The 15,000-nt window shown below is 35.7% G+C and overlaps 1 protein-coding gene across 4 annotated transcripts in view; it reads right to left on the bottom strand.

Annotated features, from left to right (window-relative positions):
* Positions 1–15,000, bottom strand: part of ZFHX4 (zinc finger homeobox 4) — a 179,984-nt gene that overhangs the window by 158,731 nt on the left and 6,253 nt on the right. The window lies entirely within an intron of this gene.

Here is a 15,000-nt window from a genome sequence, read left to right as displayed (position 1 = left end):
TGGACATGCGACGATTCACCCTGGATGCCCCTCCCACCCCTACATTCTATTGTGTAGACTTCACAGTGGCAGGGAGCTAAGAAGAAAAACATAACTCTGGGCTCAACAATATTACTAGGCATTTTAGAAATTCCTTTTCAAAAGTTCTTCTAGAACAAAGACATCCTTGAAGGTCACTGGCATATTAATTATGAAGAATAACTTCTTCATACTCTCTTTACTGTAATCAAATTTCATCTTAGCTAAATCAGAGAGGAAGTCATCAGTTTCAAATGCATCAAAAGATCTGCATAGATTGAAAATAACATCAAAATTCGTTTTGGTATCTAAGATGGTTAAAATGACATTCTAATTGCTTACGAATCAAACATCACAAAGCTTAGTGTGTAATTTTAATCATTGAGGAGCTCCAGGTTAATTATCCTCACGGCATGCATGCAGCTTTTAAAACCCTCTGAAATAATCTGATAAACCCCCAAAAGCGTTAAAACCCAATAATTTTCTAATTAGTCCACAGACATTAATGTTTACCTTTGCATTTACCAAATCTGTACAAGGTATACATACTGAAGGCAGCCAAAATGTCTAAAATAGAATCCCTTGACGGACTAAAAGATATGATGAAGGCAGGAAGAAACTGGAGAGTTGGAGTGGAAGCAAGGTGGTAAATAATTCTAAATTAATGATCCTAGATTAAAATGTAAAGTTCCAGGAACCAAAGTAGTTTTTCTTTTTTCTTTCCTATGATAACTTCGGCAGATATGTGGAAGAAGATTCACCTTAATTACAAGAGTGAGGAAAGTTCTCAAACACTTTACAGTTTTGTAATGAAGCTTCTGAGCTATTTTTATTATTTGAATTCTCTTTTACCTGCACGCCTACAACAGTTCTCAGCCTACAAAAACACTTGCTAGAATTATTACACACATGCTGAATGCACCCCAAATGAGTTATATGTAATGTGCAGTTAATAATTTTGGCCAGATGCCAAATGGATTCTGCACTATTTCTCTATATGAAATACTGCAGAGTCCATTCATGGACTCATGTCAATATTTCTCTAGATGAAGTAGATCCTCTCTTTTTATTTTATCTTAACAGAGCCAGAAGTAACTTTCAAAAATGTAATGACATTATTGCTATGTGAAAAAAAAATTATGAAAACTATACTACAGTGTCCATCACAGGTCACAGCAATGTGGTAGGATATAGTTTGTTACAATACTCCCACATAACTTTACACAAAATTGCCCGTCAAGTTCTTCTCACAAGCTACACATTAATCAGAAACTAAGTCAGATACATAGTAAGTCTTCTCTGCAATCAAATTTACATTTAATTCCAAAAGCAACAGTAACAAAACTATCTGAACTGATAGAGCTAGTAATAGATTTACCTGATTTTTAAATTTGTGGCCATAGACTATGACCATGGCAGTGTTTACCAGCATGTTTGGATGGAATCGCTTTAGTTTGTGCGCTTAAAGTTATTTAGATCAATATGTACCGTGACACTGAATATGATGCTAAGTGATTTCACTGTCACCAGTGTCAGACAAGATCTTTCTTTTATCAACATGTCCCACTTAGGAAATTTACACTAAAGTTTATAAGTCCCAATTAAAAGACCACAAAGACATCCATTTATCGTAAACCACAGAATTCATTCCAAAATGACTGCATAACAAGTAAACTCACTGTAAAAGTTGCTTCACCCTTTAAGCTGCTTTCTATTTAGTCTTCACCAATTTCTATTCTCTACTGCCATACATTCTATTTAAAAAAAAATAAATCACCCAAGTCCTCAAGAAATCTCAAAGAGAAAACCTAATATAATTTTAATGCTAAATTCAGAACAATACATACCTGCTGGTCTGCTTAGAATACGTGTACACAGTTTTGGGTATTCTCAGTAATTCACAAGATCAGTGACTTTGATCATGTAAATCCCTTTTTTGGAACTAATGGACAACATGCAGAAAAGAACTTTTATTGCTTGTTCTGCCTTGCTTTCGTCCTGCAGTCACTGCTGCCTAAACTCTTCTCTGCTAAATGACCAAACCCACCTACCAGGAGGCTGGCTAATGAAAGGGGGTGCTTTCTGAACAAGAGAAGAATTCCTTTGCATTCAGAAAGCAGAGTTCCCATTAGAACCCAAAATCAGGCCAGTTTTACCTCTTTTTTTAATTGAGATTGTCCCAGCCCTCCTCTGTAGCACAGTGAGACAGTGTTTGTGAAATGATTAAAAAGAACGTGATCTGATCCAGAGGACAGAATAATGGGAAAGGAATGCTAGGTTAGCCACTCTGCTAAGTGCTGGGAAAGAAGACCACTGTGCCCCTTTGCCTATTGTTTTTATTCTCATCTGCTCTTTAGCCAACTCATAACACTTTGAGTTGCAATTCCACTTTAAACGGGTTAAAAGTTGTCCACTTACAAGGGAATTTGATAACAAGTTACAACTCCTAAATATTTATATTTGTATATATAGAGAAAATAAATAAAAATCCTTGAATTATATCAAGTTTCCAAAAGGTCATCACTGTCTCTGCTGTGGCCTTTTCCCCATCCCAAATCCTCTATCAATATGTCATAGTGAGTTAGGCAAAGACAAAAGAGAGGCGCAGTGTGAAAACGGCACATATATCTAATCCTGACAAAGCAATGAATAGACCTTCACAAGTATAATTATACTTGTTTATTTGTTGCCACGTACAGAGAACTGATGAAAAAATCCATCAAAGTGGTATTATGCAGACACCAAGAGCTTCTTTTCTTCGGTTGCTAAAGCCACATTGAAGCTTAAATTCCTTATTGTTAAATTCAGAAGAAAGAAAGAAAAAAAAAGATTTTTGGCTGGACTTTTTTTTTTTTTTTTTTTTTTTGCATCATTTGCTGACAGATCTTTTGTGTCCTAGGCTGTATTAGCTCACACTGCTACCTCATTTTTACCCATGCTGGAATTCATAATTACAAACTACTGTACAGAAGCTTTTAGAAGGGTGTGGTGTGCTGACCAAGACGAGAGGGTAGTGAAATCTGGCTTTTGATGTATATCAAAACACAGGTAAAGTACCTGTGTAGAAGCACCAGTTACGTCAGAATACATGTTTGATCTCAGTCTTTTAAGTTGGTTGCTAGTGGTTTTCTTTACTCAGCTTTCTCTGCAATTTGCTTATTTTAGTATATGTTCAGTATCCCATTAAAGACTGCATAACTTCTTCCCCATTGCAGTATTAAAAACGTTAGCAATAAAGAAGGCAAATACAAGGATGTCAAAGGACTGAAAATATTGAGTAAAAAGATTTCAAACCAAAGTATTAAGGGACCATTATGTTCCAATAGACACTAAATTACATAACTTAACAAAAGCACATTTTTACAGATGGGGGCGGGGCAAATAAGCTTTTTTTTTTCTTGCAGGATAGAAATATATCAAAGTAAAAGCAATCTGCATAGTTAATGTTTGTGAGCTTTACAATTTAAAACAGAAAAGCTGTAATTTTTCTTTGCTGGCAATCTGGAAACACTCTGGAGTTAATTACAGCTGATTCGGAGTGAACCACACAAACAAAGACCAGTCTATGTCCAGACAATTATACTGCATTAACCAGCTTAGAGCTTCCTGCTGATGTTTCAGGGGTCTTCTGTTACACCCTTCTACCTTCCCAGCACGAGAGAAAATGCTTCTGCAAGAAGGAATTAATGAACAGAGCTGCAAAAGAATGTGTGACGACCTCTCCTGACACGGCAAAAACTTTCCACCCATGTCACGACAAAGGGGAGAAGGTAATTAAGTTTGAATAGAAGGATGTAACCAAATATAGTAAGCACCTAAACCAAGCACATTTTCAAAACGGGAAAGTTGACAAAGACAAACATGAGTGTGTAAGTCAATTAAGTCATTTTCCCCTGTTTTCCTCTCATTTTTCTCATTAAAACCTAAATTAGCTATTCAGTGCAGATTTATTTCCTTCTCATAAACAGGACTGTTATAATCGATGCTTCTGCCTCTCGTTTTTTCTTCCTCTTCCTCTCCCTCTCTTTCCAGCCTCATTTTCCCTCATTCTCTCTCTCATCTCTAAACCTCCATGGACTTTCAATGACAATTACATGTCATTAAACACATGTGTTGGAGAACTAAAGAGGAAAAGTACTCTTTGCCAATGGGTCCGATAGTTCTTAATTTGTTTAGTTGTGGGAAATAGGAATTTTACTCAGTTTTCTTCGCAACTTTAATCAAACTCCAGCTACTTTCCTTAGAGAGAAATCAATAATCTCTCCTTAACCAAATTACACCATTATATGACTCATTTTATTTGTTTGCTTCAGGAAAATTTCATAATCAGTGAGCAAAATGGACCTAAGAGTTTAGCTATCCTCTGTAAACAAACTTTGGTCCTTTTAACCAATCTAGTTGATTTCTAATTTTCTTATTCATTCTAATTGAAAATGAATAGTTTGCCTTGGTGTGAGAAAGGACATGAACTGTAATTATGTTCAGTGCCTCTCTCTGATTCTTTCTTTGATACTGTTTTGCCAGTATTCCAGCTGACATTGGGGCTTTGTAGTGATTGCTTCATTAAAGGGTAAGGATGTCCTAATCAGCTAAAGCATTACTAGAAAGCTGTTGTTTGCCAATACTGTGAGAATATACCGACTTTTTTTTTTTTTTTTTGCTTTTGCTTTCTTTATAGAAGAAAAAGGTACCTCTGGATGCTGTTACCCAGCCATACTTAAGTATTAATCATCTTCCCTTTGTCTCATCTATGCAAAGTAGGATTAGAGTTAAATGACTCTATGATCCTTTTAATTTTTTTCCCTAAATAAATAATAATCTACAAATCAATCAATTGGTGTTATATTAAAACACATATAAACATATAAACTCTCTGGAAATACTAAAAGGTTGTGTAAACTACCCTCATTTTACAAAGCATCTCAATGAGGGACAGAATCATTTTCCCTTTTCAGACCCTTCTTCCTCAATCCCTACTATATTTGAAATTTCAAGTAAATAAAACTTTGAAATAGAAAGTATGGAACCCTTTAGTTTTCCTTGGAAAAACATGTACTGAATTAATCATTTTTAAAATTTATAAATCATATTTGCCATGTTTTTTTATATGATTTCTAGTCTTTAAAACGTAATTGACTAATCTCTCTGGCATACACCCAATTTAAGAGTGTTTAGTTGATAATGCTTTTAAGTTGTCACATAGGAACACTTAAAAAATTCATCTTAATTGGTTTCATTAAGGTAAATATAACTATAGAATATTTGGCTTCAGAAATGTATTTACCAGACTAGTGAAAACCATTCCACACATACATTTTTCTCATATACAATGTGAAGACAATATATCCTAACATATACATGCATTTTTTTCTTCTTTGTCTATTAATATATAAAATTCATTATTGAAATACTGACAACTAAATATTTAAATGGGGAAACAATTGTATAGTTATTTGTATTTCATGACTACCACAATATGATCTCATAACCAATATAGCATAAGCATAGTAGTGTAAGTATATGCTTATTTTTCTTTTTTTTTTGAAAAATGTCATTCCTTGCAGGCTAAACCTACCATAATTATCTTCATAAAATTAATCACAGGTCAGGTATTCCAGCAAACAATCCTATTCCCAGGGCAATGATTTCAAACAATTCAAAATAGTTTTAATGGAGAAAGTTACATGCATAATTTCTTAAATCACTACCAAGTGCCCTCTTACTATCCAAGACTCTTAGGTCTATCAAATGCAAGTCTCTTTTTATATCCCATGTAGATATTTTAAATTATTTTATATTAGAAACCACATTAGGACTAACATAGGGAACCTAAGTGGAATGAAAGGTTTCTTCTGGATGAAATATTGGCAAATTTATGTTTGATCACTCAGATTTGTTGGTTATTTTATTTCTATTATGAAGAGCCTCTTGTTTGCTTTTTGTGTATGTGTGTGGTTTGTTTGTTTGTTTGTTTGTTTGGCCTGAAAGTTAATTTGACCACTGTCCATAAGTGAATTGCACAATTCAGTAATTAACTTTTGTGTTTTAAATGTATGCACGTTAATTAAATTTCATTATAAACAAACAAATGTCAACCATAATTATAAGCTCCTTGGTTTACCCACATATTATCCCTTTTCAAACAAACTTGATGTCAGACAAATTAAAATCAAGCAGCCAGCAATTTTGAGTTGAATTTTACATGATCTGCTGGTAACCTGATTACTTTAACTTCAATATCATTACAGGAAAAGTATTTCAGGAAAAATAATGACAAGAATTCCAACAGGAGACAAGGTTAATTGTATTGATTCAAAAGATGCATGTTCATAGGAACCATGTTGAAGGAATAATGTTATCTCAAATCTACAGTTTCTATTAAAATAAAATTGTCCAGCATGAAAGAGGCAATTAAGATTAGTGTCTGCAGAACTAGAGATACTAAACTAACTAACTAATTATCTGGGCCCAATTATCTTATACTTTAAGTAGAAAAATATCAGTGTGGAGCAACTATAAGGCATGAGGTTTGCAGGTTTATTTACTGACTGGTGTATCTGTTAGGACCAAGAACAAGTGGAGCTGTCAGGACATAATGAAGGTAAATGATTAGTTAGCACCAAGCCTGAACTCTTCTTCAATGCAATAAGAGTTAATTAAAGTTTACCACCAAACATCAACCAAAGAAGGATGTTGATCAGGTTTCAGCATTAAGTGCAAACAGACAATAGTTGGCAGCAATTAGTGCAGCTATCAAATGACATGCAATGATAATTATACATTTAAAACTGCTAAAGAGCTGGGGGGAAAAAAAACTAATCAGCCTCTTTGACGACAAATACTCAAAGGGCAGGAAACAGGTATCAGATTATTTCACTTTAACACTGTAAATCAATAGAATTAAACAAGAAAAGGCTGTATGGGTACATTATCTGAAAGAGAACAGTTCACTGGATCCAAAATGAAATGAATCTGCTAGTACTGGTCTCTAAAAGATAAGAACTTCTGGAGCTAAAGAAAATCAGTTACTTTTCAATTAAAGTTTCAGAGTGAAGTCTGTGTAAAGAGAGTTTAGCTTCTGGGTTTTGTGTAAACCCAACAATGCAACAAGTATTCCAGCATAATTACTGTTATTTAAATTAAGTATTAACTTCCACTCTAAAGGTACTGTCAAAAGTGCTTTATGCCTGAATATTATCTCTGTGCGCTCGAATACTACCTCCCTGAAACATGTTTAGGTGTTAGGGTCAAAATTATTTTAATACAGCTAAATTTAAAACAAAAGCCATGTATACATATTTAGTGTACATTATGGCAGGTCTTCCCTTGATGCCATTCAAATCTACGACTTCAATCTTCCCGGAATCAATGAGACTGCATACAACACATGCCTTAAAATACTTTTAATAAATCATCTCATTCTTTACCATGGTTTCTGGCCTGCAGCCTAGAGCATGTCTCCAGAAATGTGCCCATCCTCATGACCCCCACCTCTCCATTTTCCCAACTAATTCTGTTATGCTAAGGATTTGTACACAGTGTTGGCTAATCCCAATATTTCCCTGGAGCTAAATCTAAGCCATGGCCGACTCCCAGCACAAAAATATCTTTCTCCAAAAGCCCTTTCGCCCCCTTCAGCACTCATACACTCATTGGTCCTGACATTTTCACTTCAGCCATGACAAATGAGCTGATGACTCTGATGTGATTGTACGGGAGGATGGCTTTATCTAAAGATATATCATTAACTCTCATCACCATCTCCTAATATGGCTCTTCTGGGTTAATGTGTTGTGAAAATTTGAGGAAATTTTTGTGTAAATATATGCACTTTAAAGAGTAAGAGACCAACTTCATCAAAAGGAGAAAAGGGAAGCCAGAGTGGACAGGATCAGGGAAGGGAAAAAAAAAAAAAAAAGACTAGCATTAACTAAATGTTGCTCTGGGGATTTAAGTAACTCGACTCAACCTCTGCCCCAGCAAACCAGCCATCTGACTGTCTCTTAAAGGCCCCTTCCCCTCCAGAGGGGCGGCTGGATCAGAGCATAATCTGTGAAGTGGCAAAAATAAAGCTTCTCAGATAAACACGGCTAATCAACCTGCAAGCCCATTTCTTTGTTTCTACCTCCCTCCTCGTGTAGGACAGATTTTAATTCTCGAACCTTTAATTCCTTATGTTACTAAATCTCTCTAAATTCATTTTAATGGAAAAAGGGATTGTCAAAACCCATTTCCTTCCGAGGTCATTGTCTTCTTCAATTAGAAAGGAGCAATCTTTTTCTGACCATTATTAAATGTGAAACTCTTCAAGCTTTAAAAAGAGGGGAAAGGGAAACTTTTCCATTTAGCATGAATGCCACAACCTTTAGGTTAAGTTAGAACCCAGGTTCCAGTTACACAGTTCTCGTTATACTATGGAGTGTACAGAGGAGATAACTGTTATAACCTCTTCTGTCAATTCATCTGAGAACGCTCAGCCAATCAGAGTCGACTGTAGCATAACAGACCTCGGGAAAGGAGGTCAGGCTTTGAGGTAAAGTGCTATTCACTACTGGACCATGCAAGGAGCTCTTTATTCCTGTGCTTATTGGCATCAGTCCCCCTTACTAGAGCAAGAACAAAGCCAAGTGCTCGTGTGAGGTTTATGAATAAATCAGAGGTGAGCCACTTTAAGGGCTGCCCATGACTTCCTTGTTGACAGTGAGCACTTAAACAGGCTTCTATGACCAGTAACTTCTGGCAAACCACAATGATTCCTAATCTGCACCCTGTTTCATTTCAAGAACTAAGTGGCCCACCCCATTTTTCCTGCAAGTTTTCACCTTTCAGGCAATTCTTGTTCTATCTCGAGCAGTTTAGCTTTACAATCCCAGAGCAGTCAGCTGGCTCTACGGTCATCATAGAAATTGTACCAACTGAAAATCTTCCTTTGCTTGGAAGAATCCCACAAATGAAAAAACTCTCCAGCATAACAGAAATTATTCTCATCTTAATATTATAGAATCTTTGGATATGGGAGGAGCTCAACCAACTAAGTTGAAAAATGTTAAATGATTTGCTGAAGGAGACACACACACACACACACACACACACACTAGATTCTCATTGTCTGTGCCCTGTATTTGTGTGATATTTCCTGGAAATTTCTCTGAGCTTCAGTTTCCTTATGGGTTAAACCAGGGGATTGTGCTATATCCCTTCCGACTCCAACAAGCTATGGTTCTAATACAAAAACCCATTTAGATTGTGCTGGAAGATAGTTTTCCCTATGGAATTTTCCAAGACAGACCCAGATGTTTTTAAGGTTGCATTTTTTTTCAATACCCAGATTTCAAGAGGAGAGGCAGATTCCAGTACTAGAGTAAACTGAAGTGTTTTATTTATGTTTTTAATTAACAACCATATTTTTTCATGTATTCATGTATTTATTGAGGATATTTACCAAGGATTTGCCAGTATTGTCCAACACTGTGAATACAGGGATTAAACAGACATGGGTGCTGCCCTCATGGAGACTGAAATTTATTTGAGGGGAAACTTAAACAAGCATCATGAAAAATGCTAAGATGCTAATTATTTTCTTCCAATGAAATATATCCTACCCTATCAGTATTCAGTAAATGCTTAGCCTTAAATAAACGTGCTTCAAATAAATGGTTAAGTCCAGGGCCACTTATAAATGACCAGAACGTAGGCAAGGCACACACTTTTATTTTTAAGAAAAACTTGAGCAAAGATTGTGAACTAAATATATATTATAAATGTCAAGCGAAAATCAAACTCAAATCTGGGAAATTACTATCTAAAATACACTTTTTCCATAATAATACAAAGAATAATTTTAAGTGTGTATCTTACATGTAACACAATGGGAAATTATTATGAATTTAAAAATCAAAAAGAAAAACCATAAGAGAAATAGATTTTAGTTTAGAGGATCGAAAAATTGTGTTTATAAATTTATTAACCCTTATCGTGAATCTTATCACCTTTGAACCTAGGTCGTCCTCCTCTGAATAATGCACTCCTATAGAAAGATAAAGGACTGTGATGTCCTCCATGAGATAAGCCAAGAGGAGACTCATAACTTGGCTATAAATTTCCCACAAGAAAATTTAAGGGTTCTATAATATTACTGGGTTATTAATAACTGGATCTTTTCTCTAGGTTGGTATAAATTTTTGTCAGCAGGGTGTCATGTAAACAGTATTTATTCTTCTTTCATGGCATATCAAAATATCATAAGATCAAGTATATAAAAAGGTATTGCTATGACATCTAATCCAGTTTGGGGAAAACCTCTAATTCAAAGGCTTTCAAACAGGTAGGGTCAGCTTCAATACTGAAATAAGATTTGTGGTCTCTTCTATTATTGTATATAATGGACAGTCTGGAATTTTGAGTTCCTATGGATAGACTAAGGTCTGAATTATTTTAAAACTGTTTCTGTTCTAATTTGCTTCTTATAAAAAGATCCCAGAAATGCATTAAAATCATCTAGAAACCCCTCAAAACCAAAGCAACTTGTGATGATGGAGTAGCAAATAATGAGGTGGAGGCGTATCCACCTAGATGTCATCTAGGTATTCGTCAATGAGAAAACATGAGAAGAAGGAGACTACCCTTTGGTCCTACCTCTTAGGCATCCCCCTTGACTAATTCCTATCTCCCTCCCTTGTCAGGGAGAGGGGCATCTCTATTCATAAGGTCTATGTAGATTTGCTTTATCAAGTACTCTTCAGTAGAGCATTATATCAAAACCAGCTATTGACAATAAAGAAAAGGAGAATGAAGGATATCAGGCCCTGTCCACGTTCACTTATTTTAATATGTCCACAACAGTTTAGCCTTAGGTAAGCTCTACAGCAACTCTGAGATACAAACGAGGAATGTGAGGCTCAAAAAGATTAAATAACTTTGATAAGGTCATCTATAACAAGAATTTAACCCAAGTGTCTTACAGATCTAATAAGATTTCTATTGGTCATTGAGTTGTCAAAAATTGGAGTAGATTTTCAAATATCTAAGACTTAAGTTAAACAAACTCATTTAAAAAGGAAAAAGGAATCCAAAGTAAACAGAATCAAAAGAATGTCTGGTTTTAAACTAAGTGTCATTCTTCCTCTACTTTATGCTGCCTCTAAAATGTCACAGCTTTGTCTTTACTTTCCCTCCACAAAATAAAAACCTTTCTTCTTCACACTGTGTTCATTGTTATCAAGAATACATTTTAAGTCACTGAGATCATAAGTACTTTTAAGAATTGTAGACTCATCTTGACCATACAAAGTACCTAACCTAACCTCCTACTTAACACAAAGACATGCTTCCAGTCACAGTGGTAAGAGGCCATCCAGATTCTACTGGTCTCCTTTCAGTAACAGAGAACTCACTCTCTCAGAGGAGACAACATCACTGTTGGATTATCATTGCACATTTTCCTTTTCTTCTCTTCCCCATTTCCACCACATTTGTATTCATTCACAGAACAAACCCTTTTCTAAGCAGCCAATATAGTTGAGTGACCATTGGTCCTAGAGCTGGGACAGCTGAGTTCTTGTCCTGACATGTTCCTACCTTGCTGGCTGACTCAATGCTTACTTCTCCAGAATTCAGTATGCCATATTTTAAAATGAGCTGGTTGAACTGAAGAACTATAAGGAAGTTTCCAGGATTTAGCCCTTTGATAGTTTCCAGTTGTCTTACCACCCTACCTGCTCTTTTCTGTTGCGATCGTGTTGGCCACTTCTTAGAAAATGAAAGAAATTTAGTCTACAGAGGAACACTGCACAGGCTACCCCTATAAACACATCTAAAGAGGAAAGAGAGACATTAACATGGAAAAAGGGTAGGGGTGTGTGTGTGTGTCTGCATACACACTCCTAGTTTGTATCTATTAAACCAAAGGAGATGACTCACTCTCCATTCATTAGTGGGCTCAGGAAATTTTAAGTATGAATTGCTTTATTCCTAAATGTATGGGGGAAAAGTACTACAAACTATATATTAGAAAATCTACATTAGTAAAGCCTTTCAGGTTTAATAAAGGTACTTTGGGATATGATTGGGCTTCTTCAACTTATTCTTCCAATCAGGCAAACTTTAAGATTCCTTATAAACTTCCTTCTTAGAAAGTTTTGTTTTGTTATTAAGAGTACAACCAGGTGGCATACACCAGCTCATATGTTTTTGTACTTTAACATTGTTAAAGCTATGGATTTCCTTTCTTCTTTACAGTGAAGGAAAAGAATTTTATGGACAGTTATAAAATGCATATTTTAACCCAAAAGTCGATTTTCCCTGGTTAAAATGATTTAGATCTGAGTAAATGCCTGCAGAACACTTTCTGTTTTTACAGCTAGAACACAATGGAACCTATAAACTTTGTCCTAGAGGTACGTGCTATAATGTGTACCATTCAAAAATTATCAACTGTGCACTGTCGTCTCCCCAGGACAAGCAAACATTAGAAATGATCAATCATCTAAATATATGATGCTAGTGTGTGAACCCCTGACCTGAATGACTAAAACACCTACTCAGGACTTGTCTTGGACCATCAGGGCATTATGACACATTAACCAAGTCAAGCTGCCCAAATTCTTAAATTGTATTTGTTTATTTTTTCAATCTCTAGAATGTTAAAGTGGCTGATTATACCAGAGACAAGCTGCTTGCCAAATATGACTTTAGTGTCAAGCCATTTTTAGGTTGTGTGCGTACATTCAAAAGTGCCCCAAAATGGCAAATATTTTAGTTCACTCACAAACCTTGAAAAGAATAGGGGAGTGGGGAGCGACCATTCCTGGACTGAGGATTGTATGTCAAACGTGAAACCGTATCAAACTTTCAGGGCGACTTGTGAACCTCTGAAACTAGGGAATTAACAGAACATCAAATCCAGCAAGATCACAGGGGGAACAATCCATATACAAGAAAATAATGCCATTGAGCCCTCATTAAAAGACCATTTTGTCCTTAGCCATCAAAGACTGTGAGTGCACTAAGATCTTGGTTATATCATCAGGGATAACTAAAACAAGTGCCAAGAGAAATTGTGCACTTTTAGTTCTCACATGTGTCCATCTGTTCACATATAAACATATATTCTGCTTTCTGTCTGATTCCTTAAAATCTTGATATCAGAATACCCTGGGCTTTTGCCCATTTCCTAAGAATGCAGACATCACATAAGCTACTATTAACCCATGTGTGATCCACTTCCATGGTGGCTGGAAAGCTGCCAGTTACAACACATGGTGCTTGGTTAACAATGTCTTAAAATATAAATGAATTTATTTTTTAAATTAACACATTTTTCTTATGGAAATACCTTAATAAGCCCTGCTGCATGTAAAAGAATAGCTTCCATGTGGATTTTTTTTTTTCTTTTAAGATTTTTGCAAGCATATCCATAAAGTTAACCAGGAAAGTTTCTGAAACAATCCAGAATTTCTTGACAATTTTTCTAAAGGGCTCTAGTAAAGAATTTTGGTGACTTTATATAACAAAGATCAAACAATTTTCCCTTACAATGTTCTGTACTCAAGAGGCAACGCTTACACTTTAATTTATGTGAAAACACTTCTGATTCCGCAAGTTTCCATGTAACCATCTTAACAGTACTGAATAGCAACTGAACAGTTAAAGTGATGAGGCAAATAGAAGTTCTACAATCTAGTAACGAAACAAGTTAGGTTAATATCTGGCGGAATCTTTCAATCCTGCTCTGGGGTAGCCTTCAATGGCTCATTTGTGGTGACCCCAAGCCGGAAAGAGCTTGTTTAAAATGTATACATATAAATAATTATCCACACTGTATTTGATTTACATATGTACAAAGGAACCAATTCCCACCTTTGAAAGTGTCTTAACACTTATGGTATTTTAACTGCCCTAATTATGGTTGAAGAAACATCATTAAGAGCCCTGATCATGTCAACTGATAACCAGTTACAGCCCTAACTAGTGACAAGGGAAAACCCCACTGCAAATGTTTCCAAGAGTACTTAGACACTTTCAAAAAGACTTATCTCTAAGTGAAATACACAATACTCCTACAAAGCAACATGAAAATGAATTAAATCCTAAGAAAATAACTCTGTATCCTCTTCCACCAGCCCCTCCCAGCCCGAGAAGCTGATAGGCCACTCCAAACACTTAACATTGCCAAAAAATCAGAATACACAACTCTTTCCCAAGTGAAGTGTTCTACCAACTGAGACAACTATTTATAGCCGATAGGGAAGGGGATGGGGGAGGGAGCACCATATATTCCATTATTAACTACATGAGATATCCACACCATACTATTGGCCTCTTCTGAAATAACTGTTTTTGCCAGCAAAGTGCTGGGAATTCTTGATACCCAATAGTCAATATTTGGCTAGCCTAGCATGTTTCTGAAAACTCTTCTATATACAAACCTCTGTTTATCGTCCTCTAGCTGCACTATTGTCATACATATTACTTCCCAGTGATGATGAAAACTCAGGGCATCTTATAAAGTTGCTGAAATCTGAGCCCCTGCTTGTTTTCTCAAGTCTTGGACAAACATAACTTTAGAGCGAGCAGAGCATAGGCATAAAGAAAGAGGAGCCTGCATTTTCATCTTCCTTTCATCTCGGTCATTCAGTCAGCCATTCAGAACCCTATTCAACAGAGCTTTTCATTATGCAAAAAAATGCTAATCCTTTTCCGATGCTTTCACACTTGTATAAACCCCCATTCCTTCAACTGAAAAGCAATTATATCAGTTTACCTTTCTGTCAAAAACAGGATTAATATTCCAATAACAGAATTTCCTTTCTTCTCCTATCTTTCTGCTTTAGGAAACTAGAGATTATTAGTAGAGGCATTCGTAGAACAAGAATACATTATTTTAAATATGATTATGTGAACCAATGAGCGGGAAAAGGAGAAGAATCATAGGGAGGAAAAGTCCTTCAGTTACAGCAGAAACTCTTTTCTGTGACACAACTG

This window comes from Mesoplodon bidens, assembly GCF_964165515.1.
Source record: "Mesoplodon bidens genome assembly, chromosome: 16".
In the NCBI taxonomy this organism is placed as follows: domain Eukaryota; kingdom Metazoa; phylum Chordata; class Mammalia; order Artiodactyla; family Ziphiidae; genus Mesoplodon; species Mesoplodon bidens.
This window is presented reverse-complemented; position numbering and strand designations above follow the sequence as displayed.